The sequence below is a fragment of the Gavialis gangeticus genome, unplaced genomic scaffold (genome assembly GCF_001723915.1).
Source record: "Gavialis gangeticus isolate Ggan-Ray unplaced genomic scaffold, GavGan_comp1, whole genome shotgun sequence".
Taxonomy (NCBI): domain Eukaryota; kingdom Metazoa; phylum Chordata; order Crocodylia; family Gavialidae; genus Gavialis; species Gavialis gangeticus.
In genome coordinates, this window is record NW_017729000.1 from 43,675,240 (window position 1) to 43,684,486 (window position 9,247).

Consider the following 9,247-nt stretch of genomic DNA (forward strand, 5'->3'; position numbering starts at 1 on the left):
TGGAGTCTGCCTCCAGCTCCCTGCTGCAGTGGGCGGAGACTGCCTGAATCAAAGGTCTCCAAATCTTTTCCGAAGATCTGGAGAGCTTTGAATCAATTCAGACCTTTTTCTAAGTCCCTTGATTTGATTCAGATTTGGAGATTCAGCCACCGAATTGGACCAAATCTCCTCCATATTGAATCAGCACCCAAAGCTTCGCACAGCCCTACTGGCTATTAGTAGTAGTGGGACAGAATTATAGAAAGAAAAGTTTAGACTAACTATTGAGAACACAATGACAAAGGAGTAAATTCTGCCCTGCAATGCCTATGCCCTTTAGATCTGAATGAAAGCAATGCGTGCATGTCTGATGAGTCAGGCCTTCAGCCTTGCAAAGACAATGGTGAAAGCTCCATTGCTTGTGACTTTGAACTAGACTGGACAGAAATTCAGACGGTTAAGAGTCATGCTGCAAAGCAGAGGACATCAAGCACCCTCACATGGCAGGGCCTCAAACTCTCATCTGTCCCGTTTAATCTACACCAGTAAGGGCCAACTTTTTGGCAAGCATCCCATCAATTAGCTCTACATCCTCTCACTTCTAAGTGCCACTCCAAACCCTTTCCTCTGCCATATCTGCTGATTTGCTTTCTATTCCTTTCCTCTGCCATATCTGCTGATTTGCTTTCTATTCCCTGCTCTGTGCTCCCTGACCAAGCTGCTGTTTTGCTTCCTGATTCCTGCTCCCTGTCTGATCTGATGCTCTGCTTTATGTTCCCTGCCCTTTTTGCCACTGTGCTTCCTGTCTCCTCCCCCGTCTGCCACATGCCACACACACAGGCTCCCTATGCTGTTCATGGTATCCCTGTCATGGCTTGGTCACCTCTGATCTACACCCTTGAACATGCTACCGGCTACTTTGCCTTCTCTGTGGTGCTCTTTCCAGCTCCATCTATCCTCGCTTTTCAGGCCCAGCCAGGCTATAACCAAAGCCCTCAGCAGTGACCCCTTATGTATGCCAGCACCTGCCGTGGTGACTGACTCTGAGTGCAAGAGACCATCTCTTGTCCTGTGTTCTCAGTGCCTCCCCTGCAGTGGCTAAGCAAATTAGAACAAGGAGAGAAACAAAGGGTGCTTGGGTCTTACTAGCAGGGATGCAAAATGGGTCAAAATGGGGAAAGAAGATAAAGGTACAGGGGTTTATGAAGTCCCCATCCCTTCAACTAATTCTTTCCTTCAGTTTCTCCCCCAACCATATTCCTTTTGACCCACTCCATTTTCATTCTGTTCTCCCTCAAGCCTTTTACTGTACCGAATTATGCTCTCAATCTGTCCCCCACCTGAGTGCAGTATCCCCACTTTGTCTGCCTAGCAAGATTCAGAAATCCACCTCAAGTATCCATGTGGATAAGCTCTGAGCACAATGCTGAGCTCTCTCATTTTGCTGAAATACATCCAAGGGCCATTAGTACTGCAAGTACGTTAGCATTCTCTGATTTTATTAACAGCTGATCTACATGAATATTCTGTTCAGCATACAGGAAGGTGGGTCTTGAGCTCATTTGCTTTGATGAAAGCATAGTCAGATGGTAAAAAGGCTGATAATCATCGGACTAGATAGGACTTAATAGGTCTTTTCCATCTTCAGTCAAGGATACAGTATGTAAAATCAAAAATGTGATCAAGGTCTCTGAATCTGCAAAATATACTAAAAGATTCAGTATAGTCTATTTGATATTTGCTATAAGCTAAATATCAAGAATGGATGTGAATGAAGTACATCTTAAAATCTCCCCAAAAATGTAACGTTCATAGTACAATCTATGACTTCAAATGACAGCATGAAGATGCTTTGTTCCCAGAAATCTGAAGAGGTTTATGCTTGAAATGTCTCTAGTTGTGCAATATCTGAATATGTAAATCGTATGTAAAGTTTTGTGAGAGTCTGAATGACTTGAGGAATTGCACATCTGAATAAGAGTTTCAAAAGATCCTTGGAAAAGTTAAAGGCAACATGTTTTTAACAGGAGTTAAAAGCAACATGCCAATGAAGCCACACATGAAATGGACAAAAAATTTCAGCAGAAGCTTCTAAATTTGATGAATTTCTGATAGGCCACGTAAATGGACTAATGCTAAAATTATTCTGACAAATAATAAAAACAATGAAAAAACAGATCATTAAAATGTCAACCATTTAAAAGGTTTGCCTGGAATTACATAAAACCATTCTTGAACATAGCTGTAAATCTCTGTGTTTTGAATAGGGCTGGAAACAAGCAACTGGATGACTGAATGCTAACTTATGGGGCTGAATTTTAGACTGCAGGTTGAAGAAGAAAAACATTAAAATAATTCAAGTGAGAAGTGACACGTACACCAAAGACACTTTTTCTACTGCAATTATCCAAAGCACAGATGCAGCACAAAACACTAGCAACACAAAGGATTGCTTGGTAGCATGCAGAACCTTAGTATCAAAATGAAACTTATTTCAGGTTGACACCACAACTCTCTAAAGTGGACTCCAAGTAAAGCAGCCCATCATATTTGATGAGCTATCAAATCTGAACTCCAAGATTGATTTTGCAACTAACCCTAACTCCGTGTAGTGCTGCCTGGCTGAAAAATTACCATTCTTCCAAATAATGAGACACCACCAGGATCAATTCAGTAAGAGGCTTTAAAAGTTACAGCACAGAAAATATGGAAATGGAACCTATTTCAAATACATCTTCGCAGATCCCCCCAAACTGACTAAATAGGATAAACCAGTGCAACTAAATATTGACAATTCCTCTTCCCATGTAGGTTGGCTGAAAACTGTCCACAGTCAGAGTACACCTTTGCTCCAATATCCCAGAATGCATCATCCTGTAATGGCACAATGACCACAGGAGGCCTTCTAAAGCATATAATTGGCAAAACCCTTTTAAAAGAGAGGTATCAGGTGGCTGTAAATGCCTGTAGAATATAAGATATCAAAAAGCAAAATGGGTGGCTTACACATACAATAGGAAAAATACCTGGCAACCAATAAAACCACTGATTTAAAAAAGCAAATAGAAAAATAAAAAGTATACAAGGCCAAGTGATGCTAGTCAGATTTGAAAGGGAGAGATGTGAACAAAATGTATACCTCCCAACGTGCAAACAAGGTCAACTGTGCAGAACCAGCTTACAAAACACTGTCCTCTGAGCACTGTGTCAAAGCCAAGTTTATCATAGACAAAGGCCTTCAGAGCTACAACTGAGAAGATTAAAAGCCACCCAATAAAATGGAGGCCCAAGCAGTTGTGCTGATCAAAACAACATTAAGAAGAAAGTGAAAAACCTGACAAAAGGAAAACTAGGTTTCGATGAGCGACAAAATGCAACAATTTCACATAAAAGATGTGAAGCATAAAAGAGATGTTAGATGTTCAAAAGCACAGAGTGTAGGAAAGACATAAAAAACAGCCCAAGAAGAAAGATAAAATCTCCACATCAATGCACTGCTGCCTTCTCACTTTCTATCAGGCCAGATGACTGATAGCACTAGTAGGGGAACAAGCAGTGCTCCTGGAAGAGCAGCATGTCTCAATGTGACATAATGGATTACATAAATGTAAGTATAGTTTTAAATGAGCAACTAGGTTACTGAGTATTTGTTGCTACTAGGAGAAGGGAATTGGATGGAGCAGAGGAAATGGTTTTGTAATTTTGATGAGCTAATGTGATCCAGAAGGCAATTTAACCAAGGGAGTCCAATTCACACCACAGATGGACAAACAGCACAGCGACTGTCAAAAATCAGAACTTTGGATTGAGACCAACCATAAAGCAGTGTCAAAAAACCACCCAGAGAATCTAGATTTTTACAAATCCTGCAACATGCCTCTTGCACATCTGTCATGAGACTTGATACAGCCCTACCCAGCACAGATAAATCTACAGCATCCTGAACCACAAAGGACTGAACAAACAGCAGGCTAGAGAGACCCACCAGGACACATGCTGTCCTCTGATGAGCATAATCACTTCCCACTGACTTTGGCATAGAAACTATTTGTGCGAGTCCAAAGGACAATCTTGGCCCTTAGCAGAACAGTCTAAGGAAAGCAGCAGGATGTCTATCTAGCTTAAACCATTTAATAAAACAATCAGTCAAAAAACTTTACAAAATTCAGAGATGGGGAAAACGGTAGCATCTGATGAGTCACTGTCCTGCAGGGGGCCACTGGGCCAGGCAGCTTCCCCCTCTACTTTTGCAGGAGGCCCATCAGTCCCCCAAGAAGGCTAACCTGTTGAAGAGCCTAATGTTGTTAGCTGGGAAGGAACCTACCACCCTCATGGGACAAACCTTCCCAAAGTTCAGTGTTTGGATCTGGGGTGAAGGAAAGGGAGATGGAAGTAGGGGCCGAGTCAAGCCCATCTCCAATTTTTACAGTCTGGACAGCTAAATACTGCATCTCAACTAAAAATGCTAGGAAGGCAGAAACAGAGACGTAGCAGAAAAGACTCTGGTAGCAGGGATACAGGTTTTCCATTCACCACGGAAAAATGCGGATTTTCTCTTTTTAAAGAAAAAACACAGGAAATGGCAGGTTTCCCTTCCAGGTTGGCAGGAGCAGGAGGAGGGCTCCACATGCATGTGCGCATGTACACTCGCATATGGTACCCAGGCAGCATGCAGAGCAGCTCCCCACAGGTACATCTTGAGGGAGGAGGGACAGGGATTGAGGCCCTCATAATGAGGAAGGGAGGGAAAGAGTAGGGCAGGGTTGGGGCTGGAGGTGTTGCTAAGCCAGCGCGTGGGGCCTGGGATCCGGGACCAGGGCGGGAATGCGGGGCCGCAAGCTAGGACAGGGGCATGGGACAGAGGCACAGACGGCACTGGTTCCCCATCACCATGCACACTCCTGGAAGGGGCATGGCAGGGCACAGCCCTCCCCCCCAGATTTGTTCATGGGGAAAACACAGATGTAGGCTGCCTGCTATGGGCTTGGGGCTCCACACACTGCTGCTCCCCACAGTCCCCCAGGGCCTCCACAGCCCAGTGGGTGGGACCTGGTGAGGCAAAGCAGAGCACGGCGGGGAAGCTCAGTGCTGCCACTAGGAGCCCAGCACCACCCAGCAGCAGCAGGGATGCCTGCGCAGAGTTGTGCCCCCTGCTGAAGCCAGGTGGGCAGGGAGCACCTCACCATGGCAGTGCAGAGCTCCCAGTGGTGGCACTAAGCCTCTCCGCCCTGCTCTGTCATGCTGGGTCCCACCTGCTGGGCTGCAGAGGCTCCAGGGAGAGGACAGCAGGGTGGGGAAACCCAAGCCTGCAGCTGCCAGCCTGCATTTGCCCCACTCCCGTGGACTCTGCTTCAGCCATGCCACCCATGGGGGAGGGGGAGCCGAGCTTCCCGTGCTGCTCCAGCTGCAGCTGCTGCCACCTTCCATGGGCAGCAGCTGGGGCTCAGGTGCTGCAGACCTGAGTCCTTGGCCCTATAGCTTTGGCAGCTAGGGATCCATTCAGCAGGGCTGGGTGGGGGCAGGGGGCTGTAGGTGGGGAGCGAGGGGCACTAGACTGGGGTGGTGTTGGGGTGGTGCAGGTTGGGGAGTGAGGGGCACCAGTAGGGGTGGGGGATGAGGGGCACCAGCAGGGCCAGGCAGGGCTGTGGGTCAGGAGTTAAGGGTACCAGCAGGGATGGGGGGTTGTGGCTTGGGGGTGAGGGACACTGGCATGGGCAGGGCACTGGCATATCAGGGCTACTGAACACCACAAAGTAGGTGGGCGGGGACAGCTGCAGCTAGACCTACATCCTGGTAAGCAAAGGGGGCAGGGGGAGCTCTGATTTTCTATGATAAAACCCCAAAATCAGATGCCAAAATTTATACGGATTTAGAATTTATTTTATCATACTGGTTGAGGCACTGGTAGACTTTCAAATTGCTTTAAGATTGAAAATATATCAATAAAGCACGGTGTTCAACTGATACCTATATATAGTGGTGTTTCGTTTTATTTGCAGAAAAACGTGGATTTTGGATATTTTAATGATAGAATTTGTAATTTTTATCAGAGAATTTGGGATTAAACAGAGAAAACCAGGATCCCTGATCATGAGCAATCTCAGTAGCTTCAAGGCAAAGTCACTATCCATGGCAATTCATTCAGCCAGCAGCCACAGAGAGCATCTCTGGTTGCTTCTATCACTTGAAGAAAAAAACCAAACCCAGCCAGTACAAATTCAGGAGGGCAAAGTCAAGTTTGCTAAGATTACACAAGGAGGAAGAATGACATGAGCTGCAGTGCCATAACATAGTATAACAGATGGATAATTAGATTTATACTAAGAGCTGTAAAAGTAAGTAATTAAATAAAAATATGGAACAATAAATCTGCCATAGAAAGACACCTAGCAGAGGCCCCAGCAAGATCCTGCAACTGGCATCCTCCACCCTCCAAAGAGAGAAGTGGACGGCAGAGCCAAAACATAACACTAATTCAGGACAGAATGAAATGTGGTGGCAGGCAGACAAAAGCTATGAGGAAAGGGACTATTTCAATAGGAAAAAAAAGCCAGGAGAGAGAAAGAATTTTAGTTAAACAGCAAAAAGCCTTTCCTTTTCCTATAACCCTGAAGCAGATTAGAAAGTTAATACCACATCTGGACAATAAAATCTTAGGTGGCATCATAAAACCAGCCATCCTAGACTGGCCTGCTAAATGCCTGCAAATAACAGCTTGGCAGACTTAAGTTTTATCTACAGACAGAAAAAAAAATAAAATGGGATAAATAAAGATGCTACAGCAATGACATAAACCAGGCAGACAGGAAACCAATGCCTTGGCCAGGACCCCAGGTTTTAAGAACACACCTGAGACGCTATCCTGGTTTGTATCTAGGTCTTGCACATCTGGTGAGTTTTATTTTTCTGCCTGCATATGTCTGTTCCGCTAATCAAGTATCAGTGCCTTGAAAGAGCTAATTGTGCTCAGATTGTAGATGAACTTAGAGGAGTGATTCTCAGCCAGCATTTTCAATACCCTGGGAGATCCTTTTAAGGGTGCCACAGGGTGACATGCAATGTCAGCATTGTTAGGTATACAACACTTACATATGATTACAAGACACATACAGAGATTTCATATAGGACTGGATAGCATCAAAAACATTCTGACCTGCTCTGGTCTGATTTTTTTGCAACAGAAGAATTACTCTATTGTTTTTCCATAGTCAAAAAATGATCCAAGAAAGAGAAGAGCTTGCATTTTCCTAGGGAGACCTGGAGTCTAAAAAGATCAACAACCACTGACTTTGAGACTCATTTTCAGAGTTGCTGAGCACCTGTGGTTTCTACTGACTGTGGTGGGAGTGGGTGTATGCTGCCCAGCACTTTTGTGCTCTTCTAATTAAAAACGTAAAATTATTTTCTGATTAAAAGCAAAGATCTTTTGGATTCCAAAGGCCTATACGCATTGCACTGTCAGCTGAATACAGAGAAAAGGGGGGGCACGCAGAAGGAAGGATATGAAATATTACTGTAAGTGTTAGACCATCTTATCTGTCCAGCTGACAGTGAGGGATCATCCCCTACAGTCTATTCCAGAGTATTTTGTCAACCTCCTATGATTTAAGGAATGGACTAGATGACTCATGCCCCATCTACAATGATCAGAGAAACTGTTTGCTCTTTTCCAGCCCAACAGTGATTGAGCATTGTTCTCACTAAGATGATACGAACAAGCATTCCATGGTCCATGCAGAAGGACATAAATGAAACTTCCTTCACAACCAAATCACCAACCCCCCACCCTGTGCTTTAGTTTGAGCGGTAAATAAACCTCGAGACTGCATGAATCAGGCTTATCAAGTGTTCAATATGCATTTCCAAAAGGCTGTTCCTCTGCCATACATCAAATGCATCTTCCTGCCTGAAGAGATGGAGTTTGCACTATCAGATCCTTGTATTAATAAAACAAACCCATCTGGACACTACTCAAAAGCAGAACGCATTTGTTTGGGTGCAGCGTTAGCTGTTGTCCATAATAATTTATTTGACTTCTCTACAAAAATCACAACCCAACAACAATAAAACAGGACCAAGAACAACTACACTACTTGGCTTCTATGTAGCTTATTATCAGTAGATCTGAAAGTGTTTTACAAAAGGTATCCAGGTCATAGCCGTATTAGTCTAGAGGAAAAATTAATCAGGACTCATGGTAGAGGTAGTAACTTTTATTAGACCAACAAGATTTTTGCAAAAAAATGTCTTTAACTGCAAGCTTTTGAGCACAAACACCCTTCACTGGGCATCAGAGAAAAGATTGTAAAAGTTCTCCTTACCATCTAAGAACCATCTGCCCAGAGGAGCTTTCTGCCTATTGATTCCTCTATGAAATATGAACTTTTATTTCTACCTGCGAGAACTTTTACAATCTTTTCTCCGATGCCTGATGAAGAATGTTTGTGCCCGAAAGCCTGCAATTAAAGAGGGGTTTTTTGCAAAAATCTTGTTGGTCTAATAAAAGTTATCACCTCTACCATGAGCTCTGATGGCTTTTTACAAAGAGAGGTCTGCATCTTCATCCCCATTTTACAGAGGGAGAAACTGAGGCCCAGGAAGATGAAGTAAACTGCCCACAGTCTTCCAGCAAGTTACTATTAGAGCAGAGAATAGAACACAGTTTTCTCCAAATCCGAGCTCAGTGCTCCAGCTACTACACTGCATCTCCCCTTTGACTCTAATGTCTCTTTGCAGTACTCTTATCTGTAACCTTAAAGATCCTTATCATGCAGGAAGGGTCCTCCTGCAGCCAAATTCCCATGCCCACCCAGATCATTTGGTTTTTGGGAGGAGGGAAAGGGGGGTACACAGGAAAGGGGGGCAAGGAAAGGGAGATTATCTTTTACCCCTGTACACAGGAAAGGGGGGGAAGGAAGGGGAGATTATCTTTTACCACTGAGAACAGATGGAAAGAACAGTCCCTACTATCAATGCTAACTCCTGTATTTACTTGAATACAAGCCAATCAGCCAATTACTTGGCTGATTATAAAATGGCTATATTATTATTATATATTGGCCAATTATAAAATGACCCTGCCAATAATTAGGTTCTATATATGGAAATTTATAAATGTGTTATAATTTTCCAGGTATAGAACCTAATTATTGGAGCCTTGCCTTGAATCGGTCTTCTTCCCACTGCTACAGCAGGGAAAAATCTGGGGAACGGGGGGATGGGAAGTCAGGTGCACTCTTGCCTTCTGCCCCCCCCCCCCCCCCCCCCC

At 44.2% G+C, this 9,247-nt stretch overlaps 1 protein-coding gene across 3 annotated transcripts in view; it reads right to left on the reverse strand.

The window, feature by feature from the left end:
* SIL1 (SIL1 nucleotide exchange factor) overlaps positions 1 to 9,247 on the reverse strand; it is a 312,127-nt gene that overhangs the window by 23,488 nt on the left and 279,392 nt on the right. The window lies entirely within an intron of this gene.